Raw genomic sequence first — 6,076 nt, 5'->3', positions numbered from 1 at the left:
CAGTTCGGTCCGAAAGCCTCAGAGCAGCCGCATGTTTGCGAGCAGAACGGCGGGGGGACTGTAAAAATGACTGTCTCATTCTCTCAACATTTTCCGGAGTCCTGGCCGTTCTTACAGCTCCTAACCTGCGTTTAACGACGCTGTCAGACTCCTGAAATGCGACGAAAGAATAACCCACGAAAGAATCGAATTCCGGCCGGGGATTGGACTGCGAGGAGGAATAATGAAGCGCGCTCGAAAGACACGTTGAGTGGCGACAATGGAGCGGCCATTACCAAAGTATGCCTCGACGGCGAACGCGCGATGCTCTCTCGTCCAAAGCATGATCGAGATTGGCTGTGGGGGGAACAAAAATTGAGGACCTATCCTCTCGGACGCACCCCCTCCCAGCTCCCTACCTTCACTCCTTGCCGTTTGGCGCGTTTTTTCAAAAAAGTAAGTTTCTCTGCCGCACCCTGTATAAGCGATCGAAAACCGAAAATGTGCTTTCTCAATCGCTCAGTGTGTTCCAGGGAAAAAGGGACACACATTCTAAATGATGATAGATTTTAATAAATTTTAATAATCATATAACCCTCCCATTAATTTAGCAAATATGATTTTAACGTTAAAAAAAATCGAAATATATTTCAAATGTGACGTTTTTCGTAATATCTTTTTAGCGCACTCACATATTCTTTTTTGAAATACGATCGTATTGATATCTTGATATTTTTTCAAACTTTGAAAATTGGCACTTTAGAATTAAAAAGAGTAAAAACGTGTATTAGTCTAATTATTCATTTACTTTTTATTTTTAAAAATGTATATTTCAATAATTTTATAATCTTTTTTCATAATATTAATATATATTAATATTTATTAATGAATATTAATAAAATATATATTAATGTTCATAATATTATATATAATATGACATTATTAATAGTCAATTATTAATATTATTATTATTAAAAAATGCAATTTTATAATAAGATAAAATCCAATATAGATTACATAATTGTTTTAATTTTTTTTAACTATAAAACAAAAATTTTAAACATAGATGAAAATGTGTGTTCAAATATCAATTAAGTGTTCTATCAAAAAAATTCTGTCTATAACAGTACTCCAAGAATATCATTTAAAATGTGTTATTTAATTACGATATTTTATTTTCTTTTACTGTGAAGTACTGATTTTTAAAATTTTAAATAATAACAATATGTGTTACAGATATCAATACTAATGTTTTATCAAACAAATTTTGTGCGAAAGACTATGAATTTCACATTTCAAAAAAATAATTATTTTTTTTAGTCTTAAAATAAACTTTATAAACTACTCTTTTTCTTCTCTTTATTACATTTTTTCGATTTTTTGGTACATATATTCAGGGATATGTTCAAAAAACTGGCTAGGATAGTAGGAGTCAAGCGCAGAAGACATCGTGCAAATAATATATCTATTAAATGTGAAACTTCTTTATTCACTAAAACGCGCTTATATGTTTCGAATATAATGTTTCAATTTTTATTTGGCAATTATGCGAGAACTCGTATATTCGTGTATATTATAAATTAATTCCAGACCACGCACACAATGAGTCTCTTATTGGTTTCTTTTTAAATAAGTCCAAATTTTTTTCCATAGGTACTTGCCCTTCTTCTTGACTCTAGTCTTCCATAAAATTTATACAAATTAGTAGTTGAAGAACTAAAGCAGAAAAATAAACGAAAAAGCACTTTAAAATTGAAAGTTTAGGAAATAAGGAACCCACTCTTTGCCAGGAATCAAGTGTTGAAACTATTTTACACATTTTCACTCGTTTACATATGTTACAAATCAAAATCGTTCAACAAAACACAACTGTACATGCAATCTTAATAAATAACAGGTGTATTATATATCTTTTATAAACATTCTTGAATAATAAATCAATATTAATGTTCATGTTATTGTTATTCGACGGAAATTGCGGGAAGGTGATTCTTTCATTAAGAGGAAATGTAAAAAAATTGTCTAATAAGTCACGTATAAATCATGACTATTTTGATAATTTTTTACATTTCCAAAGAAATGAGGGAAAGGAAAGAAATAAAACAGATATTTAAGTGAAGCAACTTAAAAATATTATTATAAAGCGTTAAACAATACTTGCACAATTAATTAAAATGTTATGTACAAAAAATTCAAAGTAATATTAGTTACGAAACAAGCGAACAAAATGTTAGTATGGCATATTATACATTTTTAATTCAAAACGCTAATTAATAATATTTATATGGAATAGAAACTACAGTATTTAACTACTATATTTATAGTTACAAAAACGTATACATTTTGCAAAGTCTTTATAAAAAGTTTTTATAAAGATCATAATCACTATAGGAATTTTAGGAATCTCTAATCGCATACGTGCTAAGTATGAAACAAGTAATAGAAGCAAATACAGATCGCGAAAAAAGATAATTTCATGTCTATGGGGGAGTCACGAAGGTGCGCGGTAATCCCACTTTTCATCGCACCCTGATGCAAAATTTTCCCGGAATTTTTATATGAATTATGACACCTACAAAAAATACTGAAAAAGTTTATATTCTTTTTTGGAACATTTATTCAATTTCTGATATGCAATATTAAAAAAATATGTAACACTTCTCTATTACTTTATAATTTCAAAAAAAATATTTTCATATTTTAAAATTTTATCAGAAATTATAGAACGAACAATTTTAGAATATCTTCTGTGATGAGCGCCAAAGAAATGTCACATCTCTTAAAATATTGAAATAAAGAAGTATAAGCAAAATACCTCTTTAATGAAATTTGTCACATGTTTATTATTCATATATAGGTCAATATTCATAATCCGATCTCATATTCAATGTTATAGACATCTTAAAATAAAACGGTCATAAGAAGCATCTGTATGAGTAAACTTTACGTTATTTAAATATAAGATTGATTTATGAATATCGCGATTAGGTATAGTTATATAAAAATTCATTAATAAAATTGCGGCCGAGGCCGACAAAATTAGCGAACAGCTTCCAACATTATAAATTTCATTAAATTTTGAATATGTACAGCATCTCTTTCGTCAATTACCGACCAAAAATCGGTGCATATAATAATTAATGAGATATTGTTAAAATTATCTGTGTAGATTATATACGCATTTGTAAACGCACCTAATTGGTGTGACTAAATAAAATGCGCGATGGACATTTCATGCGCCAATTGTGTCTCTTTTCCCTTTATATTCATAATATATATTTTTTGGAAATTTATGTTATTACATTAATTACCAGTAAACGATTAAGACAAATAACATATTCTTATATAATTATTGCAATTAGTCGTTTACTCTTAAATTAACAATTATAGGAAAAATAATGATTCGATGGAATGCCTCCAACTTAATCAAATTGAAAGACCAATATTTTTACATGTAAATAAAATTTTATTACTTTAAAAAAATCCGAAAAGAAATAATGTTTTTATAATGATGTTTATCACAAATGTATTTCGTGTCGATCATATTTTGTTTTAAATGCTTCTTTTATAACTATCTCAATGTATGTAAGAATTCTGATAATGAACTAAATTCTAAAAGTAAGATTATTAATATAATTATAAAGATTAAGTCAATATATATATATATAAAGGTGTCATGAATATATGGCCCCACTCGTTCCGAGCATGTAGAGCGGACTAAATTGAATCGAAAAGTCCTCTACCATTTTGCAATGCTCGCAATAATTAACAAGATATTAACGTTTAAAGAACGTCCGCCCGACCTACTATTGCTGAAGGTACGGCTCACCGAGCGCACGGCGCGCGAACCGCGAGGAGCGGGAATGGTCCAGCAGGTGCGCCGTTCGAGCTTAGCAGAGCGTTTGCCCCACTCCCCGCACGCCAAGCTATCGATGGCGGATATTCGGCGCTTTAAAAATAATATCTTGATTGCGAAAGTTGGGAAATGATGAAGAACTGTTGGAAAAAATTCAGTTTAGTTCGTTTTGAAGCGTGCACATGTACAAAAAATGTTATATATATGTTATGTTATATATATATATATATATATATATATGTAAATATTACTTGTTTCAAGTAAATAGTAGGAGTATTTTAAAATTATATTATCAAGAAAATATTCTTTGTAATGATATAATCGTTACTCAAAAGAAGAAGAATAAAAATTGCGTTCTCTCTTAGCACTAGAATGATATTTTTCTGTATTTTTCTACACTACTGCTCATGAAAATTCGGACATCCGCATATTGAATGGTCATGCAAAAAATTAAGACATAAAACAGCAATTGTATTATTTTTGAAATATATTTTAGATCACTTGTACACATACTGGCAATTACAAAAGTTTTATAAATTATTTTTAATTTTATGTGCCGAAATTGAATTAAAAATATTTTATAAAGCTCTTGCTAGTGTATCCCTCACTTATGGAGATAGGCTGGCAACATAGTGTGAGCCCATATTTGTGTCCTCTGATCGAATTTTTGAAATTTATTAATTATAATATCAATATTGTATGAAGGTATAATAGAACGGTTAAATTCGCTATCTGTAGCAGACGGAATGGACCGCGAGAATCGTAACAATCGCGAAAACACTGTAAATCGCAAAAATCGAATAAATCTCATCGAATTAAATTCAAGCGAAGAACAAGACTCTCGAAAATAACAAGATCGTAAATTCTAAATCGGGAAACGACGACGATACTCCTACGTTTAGTAACCATAGCACAGACGATAAGTGAAACAAACTAATCATAGCAGAACTCCTAGTAGAGTCACTCTCAGATGGGAATACTCCCTTACGTCATACGACAGTAGCATTTTTAATCTCGAAGAAAATTACGGAGATAACACGGTCATAGAAATGCACCGCAATGTTGGGAATTAGAGAACTCCGGGAAGAAATGAAAGCATAAAAGAATCGGTAAGCTGGAAGATCATTGAAATACTCAGTACGCGACACACGCGCGGAACGATTATCGCTTAGACAGCATTTACGGACGTACGCAACCAGCACACACACGTAAACCAATATATGAAACTTAAAGAAGCACGAGAAATGATACTCGAATTCGATGAAAATTCACAAGCTAAACTAAAAGAATTTCTAAGCGCATGTTTATATGTCATAAAAACCATAAATCCAATAGACGAAAGAACGTTACTAGACGCTACATTGTGCATCAAGTTAAAAGACAAAGCAATAATAGATTTCAAAATATGGGATATATATGACTTCCAACAATTAAAATGGAGCTAGAAAATTGCTATCTTAGCAAAAGAAGCACAACTCACTTACAAATAGAATTTAATACTATTAAATCAAAATCGAGCGAGGACGCTAGACAATATGGCTTGAGAATTGATAACTTATCAATAGAATTATACGAGTCGATGATCGAAGGGTTATAACAGAACAAAAACGTATAATTCTAGATACTATTCAAAAACAAACTCTACAGAATTTCCAAATAGGATTGCGAGATGAAATCAAACTACTTGTGAGGTCACAACATTATGTTACATTGCAAGAAGCAATAGTAGGGACCACTGCCGAAGAAAAAAATCAAGGGACCACTTGGTAGCAACCCTCGATACTCAAACTTGTCAAATCATCACCGAGGATCATATTGTCAAAAATGTGAGAAAATGGGATACAGTGGTCAAGAATACTGAACCAACAGATACGCTGACCGACATTTGTTGCCAAAGCCGAGCGAACAAGGTAACATAAATACAGCTGCAAAATATTGCAACTACTGCAAAAAAACGACACGTTCCGTAACGAACGTTAAATGGACGCTCAGAAAGAAAACGCATGACGAAAAAACCCGAAGACAGGGTACAGCAGAAAATAAAATGGAAGGAGGAGAAGAAGCCGATTTCGCAAGAACGAAACCGCCAAAACCTGCAGGCGACTGATGCAGGCGATCAAATTTCGCAAGTCACTGAGGTGTCACGAGCCAGTACAGGGTTAGATTTAATAAATTTGCAAATCAAAGAATTCAAGAAAGAAAAAACTAAATTTCTTTTCGACACTGGAGCAGGAGTAACTC

At 31.5% G+C, this 6,076-nt stretch overlaps 1 pseudogene; it reads left to right on the top strand.

The window, feature by feature from the left end:
• The first annotated feature begins 5,055 nt into the window (after positions 1 to 5,055).
• On the top strand, positions 5,056 to 5,942 carry LOC147906674 (uncharacterized; annotated as a pseudogene).
• Positions 5,943 to 6,076: the final 134 nt, after the last annotated feature.

The sequence above is a fragment of the Acromyrmex echinatior genome, chromosome 19 (genome assembly GCF_024713525.1).
Source record: "Acromyrmex echinatior isolate Ae372 chromosome 19, ASM2471352v2, whole genome shotgun sequence".
Lineage (NCBI taxonomy): Eukaryota > Metazoa > Arthropoda > Insecta > Hymenoptera > Formicidae > Acromyrmex > Acromyrmex echinatior.
The sequence above is the reverse complement of the archived record's forward strand: the minus strand, read 5'-3'. Positions and strand labels throughout refer to the sequence as shown.